Source organism: Corvus moneduloides, chromosome 10, assembly GCF_009650955.1.
Source record: "Corvus moneduloides isolate bCorMon1 chromosome 10, bCorMon1.pri, whole genome shotgun sequence".
NCBI lineage: Eukaryota > Metazoa > Chordata > Aves > Passeriformes > Corvidae > Corvus > Corvus moneduloides.
In genome coordinates, this window is record NC_045485.1 from 24,738,978 (window position 1) to 24,752,263 (window position 13,286).

The window sequence follows — 13,286 nt, forward strand, 5'->3', positions numbered from 1 at the left end:
GGCCAGTGCTTTTCTCTCATCAATATAACCTTTCTTTTTCACTTGTTCTTCCAAATATTCCTATTACACTTATTTCCCTGGCACAGACAGCCTGACTGCTTCCATGCTGTTCCCAACCTTTTTTAACAGGAAAACTGATGAAGCAGCTGCTACTGCAGTGTGTGCCTCGAGCCCTCAGCAGTCAGGGTAATGCTTTAAATTTGGGCTTGTTGGAGATAACCAGAAAGTCACTGAGTGCTTTCAACATCTGATTTTCAAAGTTTTCCCTTCCCATCCCTTTTGCTTGAAAGAAAAAACATGCTTCTGATAACACCTCCAACAAAATTTGGGCTAAAAATAAGCTTCCTTCAATGCATTAGTGATCTGTTTAGGCAGTGGTGATTTTCACGTATCTCGGTTTTGTATTCCTGACTTAAAACATTTGAAGATGTTTTGTGTTGGTTTTTTCTCCCCCCTCTTTAAGTTATAGTGGTGGAACTGATATCCTGACTAGAAAACCAAAAGGAGCATCTGAATTGCTGCAGTTCTGTGATGCATTTGGTGCTAACAGAATGAATCTAGTGTTGAAAGGTTGAAAGCTGTTTATTGTTATGAATGTGCTTTGATGTAATTCTCTGCATGATCTTTAAGGTCCCTTTCAACCCAAACCATTCTATGATTTCTGCCTTGATACAAATACAATGCACAAATGATGATGTTGATTTTTTTTCTTTTAGGTTTTATTTTTATTTCTACGTCTGCCTGTTGTAGGGATGCCTGATCTGTACCCAAGTGTCAAGGGATTTGCACTGAAAAATCATCTTTCCAGTTCATTTAGGGAGAGAGAAAAGAAAGAGGGGGGGGGAAATGAAAGTTCAGTTTACATTTTGGAGCTCCTGGGGTGGTGAGTCTGTTGTTTTGTGTACATTAACTTTTGGTAACCTGACTTTATAAAGCATAAATCCTGGGAAATGACTTGTTCTTGTGCTCAAAATGCAAACCAGCTTACCTGTGAGTCCTTGAAATATTTCAGCTGGCTGCTGTTAGCCTGGCTGCCAGACTTTGTTACTTTGACGTAGAAGGGCCACTCCTCAAGTCAGAGAACCCCCACGAAGTCCTTTCTCAGCTGGCTTTGCACATGAGGACGTGCAAAGATTGGACCGTGAAAGTTGAGGTTTTCTTGTTGATGTTTCTTTTCAACCAGCAAGGCACGAATTCCACTGAAAACACTGTAAAGGTCTCTGCTCCCTGCTCCAGAGCTGAGCTCTGTTTTACCATGTGCTTCTTACCCTTTAGTAGACGTTAAGATCCTGTCATTTGCTGCATGTCATTTATAAAAATTAAGAGTTGTTCTTTCCTCCATCATAATATAGCTTACATTTAATTATCAGGAACACATAAACCCAATTAGTTTTAATTTATCCAGACCATTTGCATCAGAGACAAATACATCTGTCTTTTTCATTTCAAAAATGAATTCTGCAAATTGCAAGCCATCAACACAAGGGCATTTCTAAATTATTTTGGTCAAGAGAAGTGTTCTGTGACTTTCTAGTTAATTAGGATTAATTAGGTTGTTTAATATGCTTATGCTTTGGTAAAGGATGGAAACATAATAATCTATTTTATGTTAGTAATACAGATCAGTTAACAAGCCCAAGAAATGGAAGCCTCCAAAACCAAAACTAATTTTTTATATATTGAGGGATGTAAAGACCCTCATAGAAAAACTGTGATTTATTTCAGTAAAACTGAGGGATTTCAAGTGCTGATTTCCAAAGGAACCACAACAGAGAGGCTGAGGAACAAATACTCAGCAGAATGAACTGTGAAACCTTGCTAGGTTAGAATTAGATTCTATTTTAGTTTAACTAAAAAGTCTGGAAATAAACCCTAAACCTAACAAACACACCTCAGCAAATCCTTCAGGATTTGGCCCAGTGTGTGTCTATTGTGCATTTCTCTGAACAGAATGCAACACAGATCACCCAGTGTTTGTGTTGAAGACGACAAACATAATTTTTAGTTGGTTATTTTTTGGGGGCAGCATTTCTTGTGGTACTTCTACTTTTTTTCCTAAAATTTATTTTGCGAGATGAAATGGTATAAAACTCCATCAATTTATTTTGTATTCCTTTGTCTGCTGTGGTTCTTCCCTGTGTTAAATTTACTTCAGATGTGCTGATTTTTGGTTAAGGGAACTCTTTACTCTCTTGGGAGAGGCCTTCCATGATTTCCTGCTGTAGTAAATTATTCTGTACTATCAAGTAATGGCAGTGGATGCAGAACTCTTAAATAAATACCTGCATTAAGATGAAAAGGTGATCACTGTGAGTTGGGAAGTATGCTTGGATCTACCAAAGTTCTGTTTATAACCTTAAAAGGCTGTAAATTGGGAAATGACTGAGAGGAATAGGAAAGCTATCAAAATACAATGGCCCATGGTGTGGTGCCCACAAACCATTTCTACCAATGCTGCTTCTGCACCAGAGCCCTGATAGTTATTTTATGTTTTTTATTGTAAGTTTGAATCATTTATACAGGGAAACCTGAAGAGAACTTAATTGAATGTGGCTCAGTTTGAAGAATGTGAACGCTTTTCTTAAAGTGCTCTGAAACAGCCTGGAAAAAAATCATGCTCTGTTGTGTTATTTTTGTCTGGCTACTGGAGCTTGCCAAATACAAATATACTTTCTCCTCTACTATATTTAATTTTCCTACTTATATTACATTAGAGTTACTATTAAATTATCAGACAGATACATCATATGTTGCTTGAAACACAGCTGCTGTTATTTGCATTTAGCTGTTAGTGCTGTAAAACTGGTTTTTATGGTCACAATAAGAGCACCACTGCATAGCAGAAAGAACAAAGAGGTGTTTTTTTTTTTTTAAAAATCCCAGTAACATTTGAGGCTGAGAGGTACCAAATCATCTGGTCTACTTCCCATCATTGGCCTTGCACGGGTTCATTCTCTTTTGGCCAACCTGTTAATGAAGGTTAAAGCCTCATTCTGCCACGTTTTGTAGGTGAGGTGACCTGAGCTTCACAAGCGTTCGACCTCAGAATCAGGTAAGAAAGGAGTGTGAGACACCAGACTTATGACAACATTTTTGAAACAGAAAGAGCTGCAGATATAGATACAATCCTTCCTCTTCTGCCCAGCACTCCCCATTTTTTTCCTTCCTGTCTGTTTTTTGCATTTTTAAGATGACTTTTAGGGCTTGTATCCGTTTAAAGGATGACAAGTTGCTTTTGTTGTGTATTTCTTCTGAAGAAGGTCAAAATGGGAGCAGAAGTGAGGGCTCTTACTACTTTTTTTCTACTTTTTACTACTTGGTAAAAAGCAAATATTCTGGCCTCCCCTTCAGCACAGATCATGGAAATGGCTTAAATGTGGATGATGAAATGTTAGAGCATCCAGGGACAGCCCCTACCTGCTCTTGATAAAGCCTGTGGGAGGCTTGCCAGTGAAAAAGCACATCCTGTTCTCAGTGACATTGTTGCGCTGTTTAAATGACTTTGGAATCCATTTTATAAAATGTCCTTTCTGATGCAGAGTCTTTGCTCATCCCTGTAATGGATCCCAGTGCCTGCCTCTGCTCAGCCGATGGAACAGCCAGGATTTGCAAAGAGGGGCGTGGAGTGCCAGGAGCTGCACTCCTGTGGATGGTTTGTTAAGAGAAGAGCTCCTGGAAATAATTTCCAACATCTTTCAACTGCTATAAACTTCCTCAGGTGTAAGACACAGGGTTCAGGCTAATAAACTGCCTGAGAAAGAGAGATCTGAGGAAATAATCTTCAAACAAATGTTCTGGTACAGGGAACAGACTCTGAGACTAGGGTGAGCTGGTGACTGGCTTGACTTCTGTTTTAAAACCTTTTTAAATTACCCAAATTTTACAACTCCCTGTCCATCTTTTCTTGTTTAAAGTTATAACTACTAAAACAACTTCCCAGATGTGCAAATTTCATTGCTGGGATGCATTGTCGTTGTCAGGCCAAAAGTTCTCACATTTTGCTGTCTAAGTTCTTGTGCTTATTTGGAGTGCTTGCAAGATTAATGTGGGCAGAAATAAAATCTTCAGCTTGGTTGTAGGTAGACAAATATTTCCCATGCAGGAAGGTGTAGTATTTAATAAGAGAGTGGTTAGAAATCCATCTTTTCTCCTGTGATGTAGCCAAAAGTGGGAACACTCAAACTGGATGTAAAAATGGCCTTCATGTGGCTCTACTTCCCTTTCCAAACTACTTGCAGGGGAATGCTTTGAAATTTCATGGAATCAGAGTGATTTGTGTTGGAAGGGACCTTAAAAACCTTTTCATCCCACCCCTGCCATGGGCAGGGACATCTTCCACTATCCCAGGTTTCTCCAAGCCCTGTCCAGCCTGGCCTTGGACACTTCCAGGGATGGGGAGTCCACAACCTCTCTGGATTCATGTCTTGTATGGGTTTGAGATGGGAATGGGAAAAAAACCCCACAACATTTTCCATTTTGATTGGGGTATAGCATCAAACTTCCATTTCCCTGTCGATACTAACCAAGATGATGAGATTTTTCAGCTTTCAAGCTGGAAAGCTTCACAGCCAATATGGAAAGACATCATAAATCAAAAAACCATCCTAAATCATTGCTAAATCAAATGGATTAGAGTTTGTGCTGTTTGTAGGAAATGCAGGATGGCTAGAGCCCATAACCTGCTTTGTATGGAATGTTTTTGTTAGTTTTCATTTTTAACAGAGGGATTTAAGCAATTTCAGCTATTTTCTGCTGTCTGATTAAGAACTGCTTAGATCAGGGAATAGGCTGGAGGTTTTCGGACTGGTTCAACCATGACACCATTGCTCAGGCCAAAGTTAAGACACATTAACTAACCATAATGATAAATAACATTCAGAGTTATGAATATTATTATTGCTGAGCCAGCTTTAATTTTACTAAGAACTTTTTAGGCCTGGTTGGCAAGAACCTATTTTCGTGGAAAATCTTTGAAATTAGACTATAACTTGGATTTTAATGGGTACTGGAAATCATCCTGATGTTTTACAAACTTCGTGAAAAAAGATTTAATGTTCTGAGGAGTTTCAAATGTTGTTCACTTCATCAAAAACCAATACAGGAATGTGATGGTTACCCTTTATTTTTTCTGAATTGCACTGGGGACATGAAGTATCTTTTCATAATTTACCAGACATTTATAACGTGCAGCACTTCAAAAGACAGTGTTTTATAGTTACCTGCAATTCCCTTCTGCAGTACAAATTAAAACTTGCTTAACTTTCTTGGATAAGCATCACCACATAACATTTCTTATGCTGCATGATGCCTGTTTGGAAAGTCAAAATAGCTTCCTAGGGAATATTTTTCATGTTAATCTTTCTACCTGAATTTATTTGGCAGCGTAGTTCTGTGAAAGTTGATGAGTTTGCTTATATAACTGATGTGCACAATGCTTTGAATATACCGATAATGTCCAAGTAAACCATTTTCCTTCCTCTTCCCTCAAGCATTTTCTACTGAACCTGTAAAAATTGGGAAGTTCAACCCCTGCATTAACAGCTCTCGTGTTTGCATTGTTCCTACAACAGAAAGCTGCAGAAATAAGAACTCTGAGGCAGCACTAGGACCAGGCTCATGGCACAGCATGGGGGGAGTGCTTAGAAAATCACACCAGACAGACAATTTACAACAGTGGGGGTTATTCTTCACTCCAGGACTTTGATTTGGCTGCAGGGTTTTTATCAGGACTGCTTTGCATGGCATCTACATTTAATAAGGCAGCTGAAGAATGATGAGGCTGCTTTCCTGACAATTTTCTAAACAAAATAGAATGCTTGCTGCTCAACAAAAGCTTTTCCCCCCCCCCCCCCCATTTAGTCAAATATCAGAAAAAGAAATAACTGCAGAGTTTTATTAGTTGCAGATTACTTGCCCAGACAGCTGTGCTCTCAGCATGTCATCAAAAAATCCTGGTCTCAGAAGCTGAAGCAGCCTCAGAAGCTGATCAATTTAAACACAGAGCAAAAGTTGTGGGCCACTCCGAGGTATTAAGGGTGTTAAATGGTCTGCCAAGGCACGGGGACATCACTGTCACAGCACTGCAGCGATCCCTGCTCCTGCTGGGATTCTGTTCCTGCAGTCTGGAAAGGCAGAAATCGGCTCGGTAAGGGCAGTGATGTTTGTTAACAGTTCATCCAGGGAAGATGTCTAGGGCCAGGTGTCCTTTCCAGGTAAAATCTATTGGGAAGGAGGGGGAAGAGCTCCACTGAAAAACTCTGAACCCTGAATGGCATCTCCTTTGTGTTCTTCCTCCAAAACAGGCAGCAGGGCCAGCTTGGGTGGGGCTTGGAGCAACCTGGTCTGTGGCAGGCGTCTCTGCCATGGCAGGGGTGGGACAGGATGAGCTTCAGGTCCCTTGCACAACCCAAACCATTCCATGATTCAGTGGATAATGGTTATGGAAAGGCTACAAGGGATGAGCAGGTTTGTTGCTCTTCTCCTGGAAGCCCCAGTTCTGTTCCCACCATTGTTGCCTGTGCTGTTGTTGTGTGACCCTGTCCTGAAAGTCTCAATTTCCCCAAAGGGTAACAGGCCTTCGGTTAAAACACCTTTAAAAATGTCTTCTAATTTCCTAAATTGTCTCTGTGTGAATGCAAATAAGCAAAGGAAGGGAACTAAGCCTTGTGAGGCTTGGTATGAGCTTTGTTTCAGGTGAGAATGTTCTCTTTGTCAATTCAGAGTGATTTTCAAAAGCACAGTAGGATTTCAGTGTTGGACAGCAGGATTTGAGTCAAAACGAGACATTAAATGTGGATATAGGCACAAACTTAAATGAACAAAGAAACACTCGTAGAATTTTTTTCCTGACAGAAATAGCATAAAGGAGCTGGATGCCTGTTACTGGCAGTATTTGTTTTCCTTTGATGAGGCTAAATTGGACATGAGTGAATCCTTCACTGGCAAAGTTTTCCTGTTTCCAAGTGTTCTGCAGCCCCTGCAGCACTGCAGCTCAGGATGCAGAGCACGAGCTGGGTAGTGGTGCCCATCTCACTCATGCCAGTGACTGTTTCCAGGGGCTCAACAAGTGCTTGAGGAAAAACATGCTGGAAATTCTAATTATCCTGGTTGGTGCTATTGCTATTTCATCTTAATTAAAAAAAAAAACAACAAAAAAAACTTAATGTCTCCTTTTGGTGACATCCACTCAATATTTGACTCTTCGTTTTGATTCAAATTCTGTTGTCTTACAATTCACAACTCAGCTAAGTGTTTATTTTCATGAATGACACCCAAGGCTTTGTGCCTGCAAGTATCACTGCATGAAGTGGGCTATTTAAAGCAAAATCTGTTTGCTTCCAAGAGAAGAACAATGCTCTGAGTGTGAATGATGTGTCAAAACGTCAACCAAATTGTCACCTGAATGTGGCAGCTGCTCCATTCTGAGGTTGGCATTAAATGAAAGATAACTGAGGAGTGTTGTAGCTGGTTTTGTTTTGCTTAGTGAAGGTGTTGGTTTGATTAGAAATGCTTTTTCAGGCATCCTCTTTGACAGTAAACAGCCAAACTTTTATCTTGGTTTCTGAATAAACTGCCCATTGCCAAAATCTCCTGTGCAAAATAATGTTGTGGGTGTTGGACACCACTGAGACCTGGCCCAGTTTCCTCCCACGTTCTCCTGTGCTCTCTTTCCATATTCTCCAACCAGCCTGGCTCCCTCTCCTTCCAGTGGTGTTAATCAGGGTGCAATCTATTGCAAGATAAAGCAATTACGTATTTGCAACTCCTTCTCCTTTTCCTGTATCCTCTGTTACAGCATTTAGTCCTTGCTCCTCAAACTCTGCTTCTTGTCCTTCATCTCTTCTTGTCCTTCCCGTTGCAGCTGGTAATGAACGATGGAGGGAGAGGAGAGGAGACAACAGAAACCCGTGGCTGATTGCACAGCAGAGTTGGACTTTAATGGTGAATTTCCTGGATTTGGGACTTTTTACAGAAATTTCTGGTCTCCAGGACTGAGGTATCCAGGCCTCTTCCTCCACCCCAGCCCTTGCTGCAGCCAGGGGAAGGTTCTGCTGATTTTGTCTGGATTCCCTGCTGTTCAGCAGCACCTTGACCCGTGTCCCTCAGCAGGCTCCTGGCTCCAGCCTTTGTTTTGTCCATCAGAACCCCTCTTTGGCAGGCAGCCCTCAGCAGGGAGCCTGCTGGTCCCTTCCTAACACTTGAGATCTGTCTCAGCTCAGGAAACCCAAACAATCAATTGCTGTTCTTTGGTGTGGGTGGCAGCCAGGGACTAAAAGCTCCTGCAGGATGCACACACCACGATTCCTCTGTATCAATCCCAACCTCAGGTGTGTCCATTCCATCCAATGAGGGGGATTTACTTATTTTAGCTTCTTAGAAATGCAGCAGCAGGTAGACAAAGCCCTAATAAAAGTAATTTCAGTTCCAGGATATGTTTTAGAAGATGAGGGGAGCTGGGAAAGGAAAAATAGAGAGAAAACCAGAGTAAATTTACTTGTGAAGATGCAGAGTGTGTGGGTGAAACTGAGGGACTGTTGTGTATTTTTTATAGGGGAATCAAATTTAAAATAAAAGGATTACATATTGCAAGAGCAGGGATGTATTTATAGATGCTTAACCCTGTGTTTGTGTGTTTTCAGCTGGTGTGTGTGTAAAAGTAAATGGCTTAATAAATGTAAATGATTTGTAGCATGATTTTGGGCTAGAGAGCAGCTTTAGTATTATGACTTTGGTCAAATTCCCTTCTGTTTCTTGACATAAACCAGCCAGAATGATGGCAAAACCCCACAAAACCAGGCACCACATCTGTAGCTGAGTTTTTCTAGGTAAATGATCTTGCAAAATGTGTTTTCTGTAGGGCTTGTTGGACTGGGTTGACCTTTGTAACAGCTTTATTCTCTTCAGCATCCTTGAGTTTTGAGACAAATCAATAAATTGAGCAGGAACACTACACAAAGACCAGATGGTCTTCACCCAATACTTGCAAGGGAATTAAAATGTGAAATTACCAGCCTGCTGCTGTGGGACACCACTTAGATCTGCCTGGGTGCAGAAGGAACAGCAGGGAGGAACTCTCACACCAGCCTTTGTTTTGGTGTGTAGCTGAATTCAAATCTGACTTAGTACAGCATAAAAAAAAATAACGTGCTCAGAGGAATGGACAAACATATGTTGGGGAGTTACCTGTGTTACTTTTATGAAGATAAACAGTACCTGGAAGATTTTAGGAGAAGTTAACAAGTATATGGATGACATAATTTACTTATAATGTAAAGATTTTTCCAAAAAAGCCTCTTAAAAATGATATAGAAGCTTTCTAGGAAGTTGAAAAAGCATTGGATTAAAAATCAGGCTTTTTAGGCATTCAAAACTTACTGACAAAGAAGAGGAACTCAAGGATAGATTTTCATGTGGAGGCCAATTCCAAGGACTGAACAAATGTGGCCTGGAAAAGGAGGTAAATAGGTGCCAATTTGTTGCTGATGCAAAATGACTCAGAATATTCTAATTAAAACTGGTTGTGGGAGCTTGCAGAAATTCTTGTGTGACAGAGGAAATGGAATATTGATGAATGAATGGCTGTGGGTGGGAAGGAACCTTAGTCAAAGTCATGGCTGAGTTGTGAATTTGTTGGCTGGGAACTGATCGTTGTCTGTGTTCCCTTGGAGATGTGGCTGAGTGGCAGTCGAGCTGCCACACGTGGAATTCCTTCTGGAGCAGAGTTAGGCCACACTGTGCAGCACACAGCTCACTGGGGATGGAATGGTGGAAGGAGAATTCAAATTCCCTGCCTGTTTGGGAAGAAAATTCTCCGTGAAAGGCCTTATTTTGCAGGCAGCATGTGATTTGGTGGTGGTGGTGAATTTCTTTTTGCCATCTATAGCATGTTTGGGAGGTGCTTCCATAACCTTGCTGCTCTAAGAGTCAAGTTGGAAACTTTGTTCTACTTCCAGGTTAACTTTGCTTTTAATTTGGCTGTCAGAAATGTATTTATTTCTAAAGAGAATTTTTAGTTTTAAAGGATCTTCTCTCCCCATCAGTGCTTTTCTTTCCAGTCATTGTATCTAATGAGAGGCAGCAATTAAAACCCCACATTAAAACTTTGCTAAGCTGTTCAAAGAGAGTTTCTGGCAGGACATCACCCTTGGTCCTTAGAATAGGATGTGACTAATTCACCTTTTTATGGCTCCAGCTGTGTTTGCTGTAAAAGCTATGGTAGCTCCATTGTTTAGTAATGTAATTAAATTTAGGAGAGGTTTAATGCAGCCAATCCATGGGATGAGGCAAATTACTCCTGAGATTCCTTGAAGACTGACTGTATAATGCTCATAAAATTCCTTCTTTGTTTCAGAACTTCTATGACTTCACATGGATGTGAAATCTGGTACTTGGCAGAGCCAGAAGGAAACATCTGGATGCTTTTGATCAAAGATGCATGTGGAAAATGAGACTGCAGAGCATCAAGAATGGCACAGTTTAAGAATGAAACTCTCCTCAACAGAAGTTGGTAAATTTGGGGGGAAATTTGCTGTGCAGTTTCTTATTCCTTCAATAAAGCTTAATGCTTGTACAGAACATTCAGATAAGCGTTTTAAATACTGGGGTTTTAAGACAGGCACTGAAGCTGAAATTTATCTAAAATTAAGAAAATTAGCTGCAGAATTGTCTTGTGCAGCATGTGGCAGAACTTTAAGTTAGTAAATGGAAGCTAAATAACTTTCTCACAATCCAGTGTTCGGCTTTCTGTAAGAGTAAATAATTTCTTTTAGGAGTAGCTGAGTAACTGGAAACACTCTGTCTAAGCTAAAAGAGTGCTTTATCTTACATTGCTTTTTGAGTGCTCTATTATGGTACAAATCTAAAGCTATTCAATAAATTATAAAGAATTTTTAAATTTTTTTTTTCAGGGATGTGATTTCTATAGTTTCCTGAGCACACAGAGGAGCAGAGAGGACCGTCTTTGCCCATTTGCTAGAGAACAGTTGATATTACATTTGACAAGCCCATAATCCAATTTATAGCCAGTTTGCTGCTGGCCACCTGTGAGCAATTTTATTTTGTGGCTTTTTGTTTTCATCTTGAGAGCACTCATTTGTCTGTGGAGGATGATTCCCTTGGACTGGCTCAGGGTCCTGGGCCCACCACAACAGCTGGGTACTTAATTCAGACATTTGGAGTTACTGAATCCTGATTTTTGGTAGGAGTTTGTCTGTAGGACGAATCCTGAGCTCAGAAAATTGCTTTTCGTGCTGTGGTGTTTGCTACCATTGTCCTGGGAAGGTGAAGTTTTGTCCCAGTGCATGCAAAATGAAAAGTAAAGTAACCTGACTGGCTGACTGCTCTTCTAGACAGTAAAATGAAACAGTCCTTAGCTCCTGGTAGTGGTATTAGCAGTGTTTTCTTGATTTAATAATCCAGACAAAATGATTTTATTGGTTCAAGTTTCTTTTTGGGGCTTTGGGAGTGGGTGACGGTGATGTGGTCCTGCTCCTCTGATCTCCAGCTCAGGTATTTACATTTTTTCCCTTTGTTCAGTGAGTGTCCCAGGCCCTGGAGTGCCAAGGCCAGCAGGATGCTGGGGAGGCTCTGCTCTGGCTCTTTTTCATCACCTTCAAACACTTCAGCTCTTCTGCCTGCTCAGGGCTGGGCTGAGGTTGTTGTAGGGGCAGTGGATGGGAGGAGGTGCTGAAATACCACAGACAGGTGGGATGGGTTATTATTCCATTGGGTATCCTGCTTTATCAGCTCCTGCTTGGGCACACAACTCCTCTGACTTACCTGTTGCCCTGCTGGCCAAAAATATTCTTTATTTATATGTAAATTTTTGGATTTCTTTCATAGCCAAACACATCTGTCTGTGGATGACTCTTCAGGGTTCTGTTTTGGCCTGTGGAGGTGTGAGGTGGGTGTGACATTTGCCTTCCGAAAGCTGAGATTTGTGGCCAGTGTCTAATACTGAATTCTCTGTGTCTAAGCTGATCATGTGCACAAATTCTCCTTTCTCTGTGACTGAGCATCTGCTTCTGTGTATAACAGAATTGGGGATTTCAGAGTGAGGCTTTTGTAAGTGTTTTATATTCAGATTCAGGTACGATAGCTGAAGTGTAGGGAGGTGTCTGAGCAAATTGATAAAATTAAAGGTGATATTTGAGCAGAAATCTAAATTCTACTCTCTCACCCTGTGCACTGTTGAAGTGGTTGATGTTGTGTTGATGTCCAGGTAGCACCTAAAGCAGGGGTTAAACCTGTGCTTGGAGTTTCCTGGAAGGAAATTATGTTTAGGAGGGCTTAATCAATTACAGAGGGGGAATTTGCATTTGCATTTCTTTAGATCAGTGATGCATATTTTCATGGTGTATTTTGAGTGTTGAGATGGAAGTTGAAACTCTGTTTTGTGGAAAGAAAATGAAATAAAGGGAAGGAACATGACCTGAATTAAATAAGTCTATTCTTATCTTGAATGATAAAAAGAACAGGGAGGACTGGTTGAAATTCTGCTCTGACACAAAAATTCTCCACAGACAGACAACTAAACCTGAAAGCTCTCTTTCTGCAAAAGTTATGGAATGTCCTAGTTGGAAGGGACCCAGAAGGATCATCGAGTGCTGAGCCTGCACAGGATAGCCTCAAAACCCCTGAGAACCCAGAGAATCCTGTGCCTGAGAGCACTGTCCAAATGCTTCTTGAGCCTAAACCCAGCCCTTTCCAGCATCCGCAGTCCAAAGCCTCAAAACAAAGAGCAAAAGGAAGCAAATTAAAGTGTAAAGCTCATTTTACAGCGCAGACAGAGGTGTGAGCATGCTCTGTAAATTCTGATTTCCTGGGTGGAACCTGCTCAACTGCCCTAAAATGACCCACATATGATCAATTTAAAGTATGCTCCAAAAGAGTCAAATCTGGGAACAATTTTCTGCTTTTTATTTCACTGCTGCTGCAGGGTCCTGCTTGAGAATACTGCACAACCTTTCCCCTGGCTACAGAGAAAGGTGAGGAGAGGACAAAACCTGTACCTGGCTCTTCAGCAGCGTGAGGCACATGGGACACAGGTAGAAAGTTGGAAAAATAATGGAAACTGAAGCAGCAACACGTTGGTGATGGGGGAGCTACAAAGGGGCCTCAAGGCAGCCCTGCTACCTGATAGAAAATCAGCCACAGCTCTTCAAATGCTGAAACAAATGAAAAATCCACTGTCAGAGACAACACTGGGTGACGTGTGATGGACAGCTCGTGCCATCAGTGCTTAAAAATTTTGGACACATCCACCTCCATGCTTTTATAGAAACACC

The 13,286-nt window shown here is 41.0% G+C and overlaps 1 long non-coding RNA gene across 1 annotated transcript; it reads left to right on the forward strand.

The window, feature by feature from the left end:
* The first annotated feature begins 4,436 nt into the window (after positions 1 to 4,436).
* Positions 4,437 to 10,575, forward strand: LOC116448866. Its single transcript, XR_004242133.1, has 2 exons — positions 4,437 to 7,941; positions 10,352 to 10,575. It is a non-coding gene; the product is annotated as an uncharacterized LOC116448866 (long non-coding RNA).
* Positions 10,576 to 13,286: the final 2,711 nt, after the last annotated feature.